The sequence below is a fragment of the Pinus tabuliformis genome, chromosome 5_1, assembly GCF_031772625.1.
Source record: "Pinus tabuliformis cultivar Carrire ecotype Pingquan chromosome 5_1, CPIR1, whole genome shotgun sequence".
NCBI classification, from domain to species: Eukaryota; Viridiplantae; Streptophyta; class Pinopsida; order Pinales; family Pinaceae; genus Pinus; species Pinus tabuliformis.
The window spans coordinates 729,710,046-729,725,643 of NC_142305.1; the positions used below are offsets into that span (position 1 = coordinate 729,710,046).

The 15,598-nt window shown below is 34.4% G+C and overlaps 1 pseudogene; it reads left to right on the plus strand.

Annotated features, from left to right (window-relative positions):
• The first annotated feature begins 678 nt into the window (after positions 1-678).
• Positions 679-8,017, plus strand: LOC149167022 (mitochondrial phosphate carrier protein 3, mitochondrial pseudogene; annotated as a pseudogene).
• The last annotated feature ends 7,581 nt before the right edge of the window (positions 8,018-15,598 follow it).

A 15,598-nucleotide genomic window follows, 5' to 3' on the forward strand; every position in this document is an offset into this window, starting at 1 on the left:
TCTGGAATAATTTTGCATGATGATGTCCCATCCCAACCTCTTGTTTAGGGTGGATTTATGATTTGTTTTAATTATATAAACTATCTATTTAAGTTATTTATTTATTTTTATTTTTCTTATATATTTATTTTTAAAATTTTCCAATTATCTGTTTTGATTCTTCATCTTAGTAAGCCCTTTCCAAGCTTGTAAGCACATGTTAAGGTTTTGAGCATATGCTTTAATTTGGCTTTTGTCATATACTTGTTTGTTGAGTTTTTTATGCTTATCTAGACACTTAAGTAATGCCTTTCTATCCATCTTGGTGTCATTTGAATCTATTTTAAGCATATGGTATCTTTAATAATTTCTATGCATCTTGGAAATTCATAAAAGCTTTGGGAAACCCATCTCGAATAGGGTTCTAATCCTGTTGAGGTTTGAACTCTATTCTTTTGCATGGTGATGCCCCATCTCAACCGCCTGACTAGGCAGACTCAATATCTGTTTTAGTTATATATTATCTAGAGGATTATCTGATGGCATTCCAAAGTTTGTTAGATCAAACAGAGTTCTTGTGTGAATTTTTCTCCCTTTCTTACACATTTTCTGTCAATTTTGAATAAAATTTCATGTAGTACTCATGAAAATTTATTGTGTTTCGTCAATTATTGCAGTCTGTAAAAATGAATTGGTCCACTCTGGGGATGCCAAATTCCTTGTAAGTATCAATTCTCACAGTTCCTATCATCATTATTTATATTGATGCTTTCTATAGAGTATTATAATAACCTATGCTCCTTAGGGGTTGAAGCTCTTTTTCTATGTTTATAAATTTATTAATATTACAAGGGATAAGTGCATATATTCATGTTTTCTGTAGATAGTGTTATGATAATCTATGCTCCTTTAGAGATTTTTTTTTTTTTTTTTTCATTTTAACATGTGTTTTAATCTATTTTAGCGAATTACATAATTTTGTAAGAACTACACCTTTTATTATTTGTTATCAAATGTCCACCGAACCACTACTCCAAACCTATTTTATCTGGATACATTAGTGTTAAGCTTGTGCACTCTAACGATTTTTTTTGGTGTAGCATTGTATCATCATAGATGTCAGTTTAAAATTGGACTCCACTGACATCATTGTAGCGAGACTTTCGTTTATTCATGCATGACAATATAATACATATGTTAAGTGCTAATGTTTTTCTGTTGGTATCTGCTTTATAGGTATGCCCCTTGCCTCAATTTGGAATAGGTTTCCAGGATACCCATTAATTAGCACTGCAAATGATTTTAAGCGAAAACAACTTCTGACCCACTTAGTCAACCTTAAGAAAAGACAAAAGCATAAGCACTTTGTAGAGAGAACCATGTCAAATTTTGTCAACATTCCTTTATTCTTTCCCAATGCATGTACAGTCCCTTGAGCTACCATTATCTGATATATTTTGTGTGCCTACCACAAAGCTTACTTGTTTCAACTTCAACAACTTGAAACAAGTTGTGTGAAGTAGAACCAGCTAGAACAAGAGCTGGAGTGAGCTAGGAAACAGGTGATGTTGACAAGGTGCCCATGGTATGCTTTTCAATGGTTGTTAGGAGGGTATTTGTGTTGAAGCTGGGTATTTTTACCTGCAGGGAATTTATATTGGAGGAAGTTCTGGGGACCATATTTCATCTGCAAATGGAGCTACTGATGTAGGTAGCCCCTTAAGTGTGGCTTTTGATTTTGAAATACTTAAATATCTTTATATACAAGATTCATTGTACCCTCATGTATCTTGCAACAAATTCATTTCATCTTGCTGAGGTGCGGGAATTGATTAATTCTTGCTATGCTATTATTCAATATTGATGAAGAGTTCTTATCTTTTCACTTAACTTCTTTATCCATCCACTTCTGATAATATAAAAATAATGATTTTGAGATTAGGATGTAAGTTTTCTACTATAAATAATAGGTGTTGACATCATGAATTATTATCTAAAGAGGAGTTTGTATGATCAGAGTAATCACTAGCAGATATGGAAGGCCTCACACTGTGGAAAAAATATGCAGTAGTACAGTTTAATGGAGTAGCAATAGCAGGAGAAAAGAGATTATTTTGTGCATTGAAGTGACATATAGATTCACCTTTAAGTCTGTGAGAGAGAGAGAGGTGGGAGGGGGGCGAGGTTTCTTCTCATTACAACGCTACTACAAATGAAAGAAAAAGATAAATATGGAAGAGATGACATCTCATATTTGGGTATTGGGATTTGGAGCATTCCAGCTTAGATTGGCAGGTTTCTGAGATTTAAACTCCAAATAACTACAAATTCATTTACTTTGCAATCTCAAATGTCCAGATTATTTAACGCAACATGGATGAATTACCTTATGGTTCAACAATTATCACCAATGTGACTGTCTTACTAGAGACACCACCAATCATTGTCCAAATTATTATCGCTGGAACATCCCGTGAAAGGGAAATTTAACTGTGCAATGTCCTTTGCAAAGAAACCCAATTGAACCAATTCAAATGTCTGTTATGAAGGTCGTCCACATAATGGGCCTTGAGATTCAATCCCCAATATGACAAAAAAACCAACTGCAGATTTTGTGAACATACAAATTCTTGAGAGATCTAGTCAGAAAATTATCCAAGAAGATATGATTTGAAAGCTGCAATATAATGGTTTACTGAAGATGATAATATGGATTTCTTGTATGTTTGGAGGTGAGGAAGGGGCCCAATCTCAGTACAAGCCAATTAAATATTACCAAAATATGTGATCTTTTTTACCAAAGAAAAAATTGTGACTTTATAGTGAGGTGAAAAAGGTTACATTTTGTATGTGTTATCATGCACATGAGTACCAAGACCATACCTTCCATAAATATCCTTGTACAAAATGTATTTACTGACAAAAAAGACCCCTGAACAACTGAAAGCAAAAGAGCCTATATAAGAAACACTATCTAGGAAATCAATCGATGTAAGGAAAAATCCATAGAGATTGTCATCAGAAGAGAATCTGTTGGAATTGTAAACATAGAGAGATCGTAATATATGAAGAGTTTGGGATTATGAGGGAAGGCTTCTTCATCTGTGTGATTATGTAGATCTAAGACTTTCAACGACATGAATTCCCTGTTTTGATAGGATGTTTGCATCCATGCTATGGTCCCTGTAAATATGCCTGAAGGTGATGTTTGAGAAATTTATCTTTTGAAGAGTCACCTGCTCAAGAGCAAGAAAAAGATAGATGTTGTGCAAAACAATTTTAAGAAGGGCTGCCAAAGCTCTGATCTCTGACCAGTTGTTAGAATTTCTCCCAAGACCCATCTTGAAAGTAACAAAATGAGCATCAGAAAAATACATCGCACCCACAGCTCCACAGTCCATTGAAATATCCTTACTAGCGTTATTGAAAAGCCCCAAAGGGTCTCTCTGTTAATCATTAGAGACCCAGGCTGTCTTGATGGATTTTATGAAAGACTTAAGTGGGAGAATAAGGCTCACCCTCAAAGATAATATTATTTCTAGTGATCCAAATACCCCTTGATCCATGACCTCACATAAATTGGTCCTCCATTCAACAATTGAAACTGTCAACTAGTGAGGATCCTTCCTGTTTACCTTTTCTATCTATGAGAGATAGGGAGATCCTTCCAGGCTTATTTTATGAAAGTAGAATCCAAAAGGATATGCCATATTGTTTTTCATTGCATTTGCAAAGGGGACCAAATCTAGGTCTTTGCTAGGGCCTTCTTTGGAGAACATCCCATGTGAGGGCCTTGTTTGACAAGGGAAGCCAAAATAAGATTTTTGACTTAGGAGGGGGCATTAATCTTCCAGATTGGTTTCCACCACTAGTGAACCTAAGGTCACTCCTAAAGAAAACTTGTGATATAATCTGATTTTGTTGTGTATATATTTCCAATTGGATTCTTTGACTAAACCACAAAGTCTTTGTCCTTAGACAATCTAATAAAATTTATTTGAAATTTTAGAGTAAAAAAGTCCCATTTCTAAGCTAGATGTGGATCCAAATGAAGAAAAATCCCATCCTTGTTGCCAAAGAAGTGTGTCCAGGGGTTGTTGCATCTGCAAGAGAGAAGATGTCCTATTGTCTTAACTATAATAATAGCTCCTTGGAGAGTTTGTTTTGTCTTTCACAATAGCCCAGGTGTCCATACCCAACATAACACTCCCTTTTACTACTTTCCATCAAAATCAGTTTCCCACATGAAGGAAATCCAACACCAGTTCCTTCCATAGGAAGAATAATTTACTATGGGTTATGGGGCAATCTTATCCATTCGTCCATTGTTGGGGGGGGGGGGGGGGGGGGGGCGCTATATATATATATTTAGATTGCATAACTTGCTGCCAGAGCCCAACAACTGTAAGCATTCTCCAGAGACTCTTTTCTGTGAGAGCTCTACCAAATTGATTAATATGCTTCAGTCCCCATCCACCTAACTGCTTAGGTCTAGCAAGCCTCTACCATTTGACAAAGGGGATGACATATTTTTCTCTGTTACCCTATCATAGATAATTGAAACATTTTCTTCTCTTGTCTCAGATTCCTACAGGGACATATGATAAAGAGTACCAACACACTAGTGCAACTTCAAAGATAGATTGGATAAGGGTATGCCTACTTCCTTTTGATGGCCACCTTGAACACCATCATGTGATCTTCTTTTCAACTTTTTCATAAATCCATACTCAATCAAGGAAGCCATATGCATTAGGTTTGGGAATGAGCCCAAGATACTTCATACCAGAATGGAAGTCAACTGCTTGGAAGGGTAATAGTGCCATTAGATCCTTTAACTCCTAGTGTTTGGACCTTCTTTACACATTTGATCTGTAAATAGTAGGCCTATGGCCTATCCATTTTACTAGTAGTGATACTATTCATAATGAAATTAAAATTAGGTCTTTGTAATTAATAGTAGGGTGAGAACATGTTCAATTGTTGTTAACTAATTACAATGCTTAGTTTGAAAATTTGACAAAGAAATTATGGGTCAGTTTAATTCCAACCTATGGAAATCAAGTCTACTCTGTTTGTGATACGCTTCATTTCTCAACTGCTTGGAATCCAAATTTCACGCAACATTCTACAACTCTTTCAGTGGCAAAATGAAGTAGAACTCTATGGTATTCAACGATACACATATGTGCATTCACAGTTCAAAGTCATTAATTGGCTGGGCTTGAGAAAAATTGAAAGTCTACCTCATCATTGTATAGAATGTATTTATAATTTATTTTGCAGTGAAACATAAAGGTTTAAGGAATTGGTGCACTGATTATACAAGAAATGTACCAACAAACAACAAAGGGATGATTGGGTTGTTGTAGGGGATGCTTACAACACGTTTTTGAAGATGTGTACATGATGTGTGGCTATCATATGACTGTGTACAATTCTGGTGCAACTTCATAAATTACATTTGGTTTGGGGGATGTCTATAGGCTCATGGATGACCAACTCTAACCTTGAATTTCCCCCAAAAAAAAAATTGCTAAGAGGAGAGGGGAACAACCTAAGTAGAAAGAAAAACACCCAATGATGCTAAATATGCTCAACGGACCACTAGACTCATGTAAACCAATTTGGAAACCTCATATGTAAGTGCAATGACTCTGAGATAATTTCCATTGATCTTCAATCTCTGAGTATAATGGATGGAGGAAAATAGTGAGTTGTTGAAATTCATTAAATACTTGTGGGAATTATATGATAGGATGAAACTTTTTTATCATAACCATGTGTGCAACTAACAATAACAATACACCATAAATGAAAATAATAATCTCACATAGAGTACATAACATTAAAACACATAGATATGGAGAGATGTTCCTGGAAACCCAACTGGGAAGAAAACGAGGTTGATTGAAGATTTTATTAAGTAGGAAATTAATTACAAAAGCGTGAACTATACATAGATTTAGTGTATTTTTATTCACTGATAGGAAATTTGCAGATGGATATGGCTCAACAACAATCTTCACTCACCACAGGACATAATTTGTCCTCTTCTCATCTGATCATCAAGCAGACTGCTTCTTTGAGCTCTCATCTTTGTTATTCTCCATTTCCTTGTCATCTCTTCTCTCTATTGAATGTGCTTCTTCTCCACAACCTTCATTTTTATTGGGTTTCCTTTGAAGGCCAACCATTACAATGGCCCATTTCAACTTCCAAGTGAATTATGGACATTTCCTCAACTTTGCCACAATTAAACCATTAAATGCTTGTTACCAAATTTACAAAGAGATTTTTGCAAAGATCCAATTCAGATCAACTTTCCTCTTTCTCCATTTGACCTTGCTTAGTTTTTATCTCAGATTGAATTTCCTTTTGCTTGACATGTTGTTCTTCTTGATTGGAATCAATATTCGTTACTTCGCCCACAATATTTAAACTCATACTTTTTATTTGTCTTTCTTCATTTTTCCCTGGTGTTTCCATTTTCATTCTTATATTGCTTGTTGCTTAGCATACATGATTGGAATTTTCTTTGTTTAAATTTTTGATACTTTCGTTCATGCTTCATCAGATGACAAAATCTACATTTAAAGAGGAGGGCCTTCATTGTCTACTCTCTGCTCCTGTTCTTGATCCACAAATCGGAAAATTATTCTCTGTCACAATTTGTATGGGTGACATTAAGGCAAAGCACTTCATATACACCGTTATACTTCTCCCTTATTATGTCCATAGATCTAATATATTCTTCTATTATGTTTTATATTTATTCAAACACTTACCAATACTCTAGTTGGAGTGTGCATAAACTAAAACATATTGGAGTTGACGATGGTAATTCTTTTGTTGGATCAAATTCCACTTTCTAATATTTCATGGATAAGCCTGCCCTGTCAAAGAAACATAGATCTCTTCAAAAGATACCTTCTTTATCCTCCGTGGTACTAAATTCTACTATTAATCATTCTTTTGTACATGACTAGTGTCTATATCTTCTCTTTGGTTATCCATTTCTAATGATCCAACTGATTAGCATTCCTTTTAGCTGTACTCAAAATAACTTACTATTAATGTATGTTGGCTCATATATGTTATCTCATCTCCATGACATGTGTTTTAAATCTAGTCTTTGGGATTTCCTTTGCTCAAGGTAGATATATACTCAACAATATTTTCACCAGTGGTTTGCCTCTTCTTCCTCTTTGGAGCATTCTTGATTAAATCCTTTCATTTCTCAACTAACAAGTCTAATGAACCCTCCTTGTGACATCATGTTTAAAGGATATTTCATGGGACTGTTCTAGCACCATTTTATTAAATTAAATTATTTTTTTGCTCTATTCTATGTCCAATTTGTTTAACTAAGAATACATATGAGGTGATGGAAACACTTAAATCTGGCTCAGTTGAATGTTTTATAAGGACATTTGTGCTTTTTAATGTTCTATAATATTCATCAACTACATTTTGACTCTCTAAAGTGTAGCAACTGTATTTTCATGACTCTAATAGTGATGTTATGTGTGTTTTTGCAGACACCATGATGAAGTTTCCATCTTTTGAAACCATAGTAGAGTTGATCTACAAGCATGTAGTTCCCATCCCTAAGGACCAATGTAGCAAACTCTACAACTCGGAGTGAGTTTTGAAAAAGGATATGTTGCTGGTGTCTTCTGTGCAATTGTTTTACACCCTGTAAATAACTTGGCTTCTTTCCTAAACAATGTTAAGGGTGCTATCGTTGGTGATGTAAGATATGAACCCATATTTGAATTTTATTAAGCTGTTAGTTTACATTTGTGGGTAGTCCTGGTACGTATATTTGGTGGTTTTTGGTACTAACACTATTATGGATGCTTAGTTATTGTGTGATAACCAATTGATGTTTGCTTGTGGTTATCAGGATTTGAAGAAGGTGGGTGTTGTTGGTATCTTTACTTGTGGTCTTCCTTTACGTATTGTTATGATTGGAACACTTACTAGAGCACAATGGGGTATCTATGATGCTTTCAAGGTGTTTGTTGGCCTGTAAGTTCTCTTTCCTTCTACAAGTGAATACACCATTATGGGGTATCTATGATGGTTTCAAGGTGTTCGTTGGCCTGTAAGTTCTTTCTCTTTCCTGCTACAAGTGAATACACCATTCTTGTTATTGAATTAATGTTGGGGTACTCCTGAATTATTTATGTTTCTGCATGTTGGGAAAAAACCATGGATTGAATAAGGTTTGCATTTCATGTATTTTGACACAAGCAAACTACTGACTTCTGTTGGGAATCCTGAATCATTTTTATGGTCTAATTTTCATGTTGTGGTCATTTCTATTTTATTTTGCTACTTTTCCAATGACACTATACTGATCTAAGAGGTTATGAAAATTAAACAAATCACTATTCAATAGCATTTTTTTCTTTGTTTTCTTTTCTTTTTTGTGCCTTCCAGGAGGAAGGCTATTATAATGTGATTTAAAATTCACACATTATTATTTCAAAGGCCAACCACTAGTTACACCCCTTGCTGCAGAACTCAAGGAATTGAGCAAACCGAGCTAATTTGAAGAAGGAATTATTGAGATTATATTTTAATGCTTAAAGTTTGTCTTGCAGCACAAAACTTAGACTTGTCTGAATAAAAGGCAATGTGTTGAAAATAGCAACAAGAAATGCTAAATATAGAAGTGCTAAAAATAGCATTGTTATAAATAGCATTTCGGGATACATTCCAATTTTAGTTAGTCCCTGAACTAAAATTCGAATTTGATCTTAGCAGCTATTTGAAAAATAATTAATTAATTCATCTTGAGTTAATTAGTTGGAGAAAATCAAACATGAAGTCTATGTGAAGACATGCAACAATTATCCCTTTGATTGAGGAAGTTATCCCTTAATTAAGGAGATCAGGATGAGTTGTACTTTGAGTTGTAATTAGTTAGCTCAGTTAATTGAGTTAAGTCCAGTTAGATTAGTTCCAATAGTCTGCATAACTGATTGTGAGTTCAGTTAGTTAATGCATGCATGCATGTAACGAGTGTACTTCAGATAACTGAATATTCTCTCATAAATAACTCATGCATGTCAGTTCAGTCAGAGACCCAGTTGAGATAAGAGGATGGGACAATGTACTATCAGTTGAATGAATATTCCCTTGAGGATATCTCTTGCATACAGAAGGAATTCATTCCTTGAGGATTGCGCAGTTATTTCTGAGTTTGGTGAGAAGTGCGTGAGGTAATTACACATAGGTGGCAGCTTGAGGACCTAGGAGAAACTGCGTAAGGAAATAGGAGGCTTGGAGGACTGAAGGGAGGCATATGTTGTGTCTATTTAGTTTATGAGCAGCATTGAGGGATTGTACTGAGTGCTGGATAGCTTGTGAGCTAAAGCTTTGTGTAATCCAGAGATATTTCCACTTGTATGATAATACAGATAGCGGGGTTTTTAGCTGAGGCTTTCCCCAAAGTATTCTTCTGTGTTCATGTGTGATTGATTTCTCATTCTATATTATATGTGTTCTAATTGATCTTGCTCAAAATCGAATAAGCTTCCACAAGTTTGTTTGTAGAAGTAGATCAAGTATTTTGCTTTAGTATATTTCATTATTAGTTGATCTACAATGAGAAATTCTACACAATGGAGGATTGACTCTATTATTTTTTCTTTCGAATTTAAGCTGATTCACACAACTTGCAAGTGCTTGTGTAAGTCTTATTTTTTGAGGTTATTTTTTTGTTAAAAAGGCTGGTTTCATGTTATTTTTTCCATCCATTCAGACATTAGTAGAGAACTAAACATTGAGGTTGACCATTGGGCTAAGATGGCTAGATCTTTAGTGCCTGCAATGTTAAGGAAAAGTGGGGTTATAAGCTTTTGTTTAGTTCCTTTGTCCTCGTCTCTAAAATTATAAAATATTAAAATAATAATGATAAAGCACCATGCAAATTCATCATTGTGCAATCCAATGGAAATGTTATAATTCTACCAATCATGAAATCTTGAAAATTGTTAACTCTGTTGAATTCTAAATGGGATATGAAATTCTACTTTCTCCATATAAAGTCTGAAGAGATTGGAACCACTCTCAAATATCCTGAAACAATTAATGGTAATGCTAAAAATTTAAGTAAAATTGACATTCTCTTGATCTTAAAGGGAATGCTACTTTTACTTTATGAATTTAATATTACCATTAATTACCAAGGTCCTAGACTCCTCAAAGATCTATCACTTGTTTTTTTTCTATCTTCATGGGTTGTTAGACAAAAAATTCTTGGGATGAGTGCTCAAGTGTTCCCATTCTTTGAGAAAGGGGGGGGGGGGGGGGGGGGGGGGGCACTTAGATGTCCCCCTTTTGGGGGAACATGTCCCTCACACTGGGAAAATGAATTTGGAAAGCATATACTGAACTTAGGGATTCTTAAAAAAATGAATTTGGAAAGCATGTTGTCCAAACTTAGGTCCACTTAAATCAATGATCTCTAAATACTACATTGGCATAACTAAGATGGGAATTGTCTTATGGCCAACTATCATATGTGTATGTCTCATATATTTTTTGATGCCATTTTTCTTTACAAGATAAGCTTTGATGTGCGGGGATCGAAGAAACCTGTAAGACTTTGAAGACAATTGGTATTTTAAATATTTGTTCCCAGTTCGAAATGATTGACAATGAATGTATCAACAGGTCATGAAGAGCATGTTAAGCCAAGGAAGACCTCCCACTCACCATTATTCCTTTATATATCATTGGAGTTGTATATTAATTTTTGGGGGATTCAAAAGAGTTACATTCCAGAGGTATGTATATTCATGGGGCCCATGTGAGAACTGTGCATTGGATTTCATGTTGGCTCCATCATGTTCAGTCTCTTTTTTGAATTGCCTACTCTACATGATTTTGATCTTTAATCATCATAGCGGTTATAATGCTTGTTTTTCATCAATTTTTAATATAGTTGTATATAATTTTTAAGTTCTTCAAGGATTTCTTTCATCTACAAACTTGTATTAAAGGAGCCATAGAACATGGGGACTTTGGGTTTGTACTTTGGTTAGTCTCAAGTTTAATAAATCAGCTTTGATGCTTTTTTTTAGGTGGTTGAGTGTATTAACCATGTGAAAGTTGCTTCCTTGTTCTAAAACAGTTATGTTCTGCATCTATTGGACAATTTTTTGTGCTAGCTGAGCCAATGAAACCTACAAGACTTTACAAAGTTTTATAATTTAATCAAAGTTTTAGAATTTAGAATTTATAAAGTTTCAAGGTCTAATTATTTGAAGGGTGCTAGCTCAATGGAAGAGCACCTTCTTTACAAGCAGGTGGTTGGTGGTTCGATTCCATTGTGCCCTAATATTCATAGGGAATGGTGATGATCACTATATGTCCCTATATATTGGATGCCAAAAATGATGCATAATTAGATGCAAATTTAGACTCAAACTTAGACACAAAATGAGATGCAAATGTGGACACAAAATGAGGTAGAAAAATGATGCAAATTTGGATTGAAAAAATGATGTAAAATTAGAAACCAAAAAGGATGCAAGATTGCATGAAAAAGTGGACGTACATAATGGTGCAACAATGGACACATAAGTAGACACAAAAAAGGTGCAAAAATGGGCATAAAAATAGCTTAAAATTGGATGCAACGTTGGATGCAAAAAGTGATGCAAAACTTGGTGCAAAAACAAATGCAAAATTGGATATAAAAAATGGCTCAAAATTGAATGTAATATTAGACACAAAATGGGATGCAAAGGTGGAAACAACACATGGCTTAACATAATATGCAAATTTGGATGCTCAAAAGGATGTAAAATTGGATGCAAGAAATGGTGTTAAAAACGAAACAAAATTGGATGCAACAAATGATGCAAAATATGGTGCAAAATGGGATGTGAAAAATGGAGGCAAATCAAATGTCAAAGTGGACATAAAAAATGGTTCCAAAAAAGATGCAAAAATGGGCATAAAAATGGATGCAAAATTTGGTACTAAATCAACTTCAACATTTAGTGCAAAGAGAGGCACCAAAGCTAGTGCAACACTGGATGCAAAATAGGTACAAAATTAGAAGCAAAAAACTAGCGTAAGACTAGAAGCAAAACCTGATGTAAGACTAGATGAAAAAATCGACACAAAATGGATGAAAAAATGCTAAATTGGATGCAAAATATGGTGTAAACTTGATGCAAATGATGGCGCAAAAATGGAAGCAAAGAATAATGCAAAATGGGAAGAAGAAAACTATGAAAAATAGATGCAAAAAATGACACAAAACTAGAAGCAAACCCTGTTATAAAATCAGATGCAAATCTTGGTACAAAATTTGACGCAGAAAATGATGCATAATTTGGTGTAAAAAAGGATGCAAAATCTAGCGTGAAAAATGATGCAAAATAAGGTGTAAAAAATGACGCTTTAAAAACTGTACAATAGAGTCATATTTAGCGTCAGGTTGGTCATCCCAATTGTAAAAAAAATGCACTAAAATCTAGCGCTAAATCCGACGCAAATTGCTTGTTTTGTTGTAGTGTAGTGTCTTTTCTCCAACCCTATTAATATTGGTGGTCTTCATGTTCTAAATTTAGGTGAAATTTATATCTCTAATTTTTTAAAATTGAGGTCCTTTGTGTAATGCTTCCTACATGTTGGTTTCTCAAATTAAAATCTCTCGTTGTTAATATCTCGAATGGAATCTCTTGCTCTAATCCCATTTATAACGTATATGCCCAACTATTATAATAAAGGCCCAGTTAAATAACAATAGGCAAGGGAGGAAGGTGAAAGTATTTCTCCGAGGACTACTTGAGCTTGCCAATATCAGTGATAGAAGCACAAAAAATCATCTCTTTATAAAAACGAACAGGCCCTTGCTGTAGAACCCATGATAATCTTAAAACTATATATAATAGCTCTAGTTAGAGAATTGGTGATTCAAAAGCTTCACTACTGGTTGGTAGGCTACAACCTATGACTTGCTATAATAGGTAGCATGTGCCCATACTCTCATAAGGTCCAGCTCTGGTATAGCCAACAACCGTATAAGCTTACCTGTGACCAAACAATATAGTGTAAAGGCTAAGCTTAGTGACAATCTCTTCCAGTCAAACTCCCTCCTTTTCGTCTGCTAGGATTTTGTACATTATATACCTATTCAATTTATATGAAAAAATTGCTACTTGGGTACAATCATGAGTATGTAAAATATATGTCATTATGATAAGTGCCTATTTACCATCATTAACTCCAAAACAATGTAATGTCTAAGTGCTACAGTCCATCCCCTTTCTACAGAACCTTAATACATTTAGAGTTTTTTGCAGGGTTTTGTTTACCACTTTGTTATGGTTCTTGTTGTTCATATTAATGCAACATAAGTTTATATATATATATATATATATATATGAAAACATTAAAATATAAACAATATATATTAATATGAATAGTTTCTCTGTGACATTAATATGAACAATTTCTGTTGCATTAATATGAAAAATTTCTGCTACATTAATATGAACAATTTTTTTTATAGAAGAGGACCATTTTTGAGAGAGACTTATTTTGGAAATCATGGTGGGTTGATTAGATGGGGAAAGAAGTCATAATTCGTACCTCCAACCAGTGTCGAACTCCTCGGTGTCGAACTCATCCAGAGTTGAACTCTTTAGCATTGAACTTGTCTAGAGTTGAACTCCTCCAGCGTCAAGCAGACCTGCAAAACCAAAAAAAAATTAACCAATTTGCAAAGAAAACTATACATCATCGTGACCTACTAAACATCAATGTAACCTGCTAAACATCAACCTGACCTAAGTTGTTCACATCACACACAAACAACGTTCAAGACTGCACAAATAATGTTCAACGAAGAAAAACATAGCGAAACTTTGGAATGGGATCATGAACTAGATATATATAAACAATTTTTGGGTTGCACTAAATGTTCGGCGAAAACACTTGTTCCGCCGAAAAAATAAATTGGCCGAAAATATATTTCAGCTGAAAAACTAACTCACCGGATTTTCCCCCAACCGGGCAACAATCTGATGCAGGCTGCCGTTAATTTTAACATTCAAATTTTTGGCTGAACATTATGTTTAATTTTTTGACTGAAAAAAGTACTTCAGTCGAAAAATATAATAGTTCGGCCAGAAAAATTCTATGAATTTTCTGCAACCAATTCTCACAAAAGTGTAACCCAACTTCACATTTCCACCCTTCAGTGAAGGATTTCTCCCACTAGTATTGTTCTTGAGATTTACTATGTTGTTTATTCCTCTATATTTATCATTTGTTCTTTTGAAATTGATCTGGTGAGATACAAGGCTCCAACATCATTCATGCTTTTAAACACTCGCATTCTTGTGGATTCTTTGTGATTTAGGAGGGTGCACATCGTGATGCGAGAAATTCACACATAGTGCTTTGGTTCTAGGTATGCTTCAATTCATCTTATCTTTTGAAATTGGATCTGAGTTGCTCAAGAGAGATTTAATGCTAAAGTGCATATTCTCATGGTTCGTTTCTACACACCCCAAATATAGAGAAATCATATGCAAATTTCCTCATTTGGGACCACATGATGCAACAAGGGCCATTCTAGAGCAAGCATATGAGAATTTCCTGATTCGGGACAACATGATGCAACAAGGACCATTCTAATGTATTCTACTTCATTTTCCTTGTCTATAGCCAATTGTAAATAGCCAGGAAAGTGTTTACAAGGATGTTGCTTTCTTTCGCTAACTTTATTGCTTTTCAATTTCTCATGTTAATTTTCTGGTGGAAGTCAGTTATTTGGACACCACCAAGGGATTTCCAACTACTGAATGCCCAACAAGAGATTTTAAGTTTTTCAAAAAATTCCCTTTATTCATTGAAATAGAATATGAATTCCTCCCTCTGTGCCTGTTATATACCAACTCCTTTAATTATATGATCAATCATTCTACTCAATCTTTAACATAAATATACATTGTATTGTATAGTTTCTTGGAGGCATGCAAATTTCTTACAATGTGATAAGCATAAGGCTAGACTTTTATCTCAATATGACCCATCAACCGCCACATTTAATTCTTTCCTGGTTCCAACTTGAGCACCCACAAGTGCAAATTTTTTGCATTCAAAATTGCAAACATTTTAGGGGCACCACGTCATGGATGTGGCAATTTGCTTTCAATTTGATATCTAAGTTCCTTCTTTTCTAAAGACCTTGAGATACAACTTATGGCTAGGTGTAAGAGAGAAGTATTGAGTTTCTGTATGAGATTTTTCTTCTAGCTTTTTAACACTGCCCATGATTATAGAGTAAGAGAAGTTGATATCACGTTACCATTATTTAGTTTGGAACCAGTTCCTATCAAATTATTATTCTTAGGTTTGAACCATATCTTATCAACTTTACTATTCCTAGGTTTGAATAGACTTAACAATGCACAATCCATGATAAATAGACTTTGTTACAATACCATGGATTATTGATACCACATAGCCAATAAATCATAAGTCACTTCATATGACACTTATTCATATGTTTTTTTTTAAATTAATCTATTTGATTAAAAGGAAAAAGAAGAGAATAACTATTTTGGAGATAAATATCAAC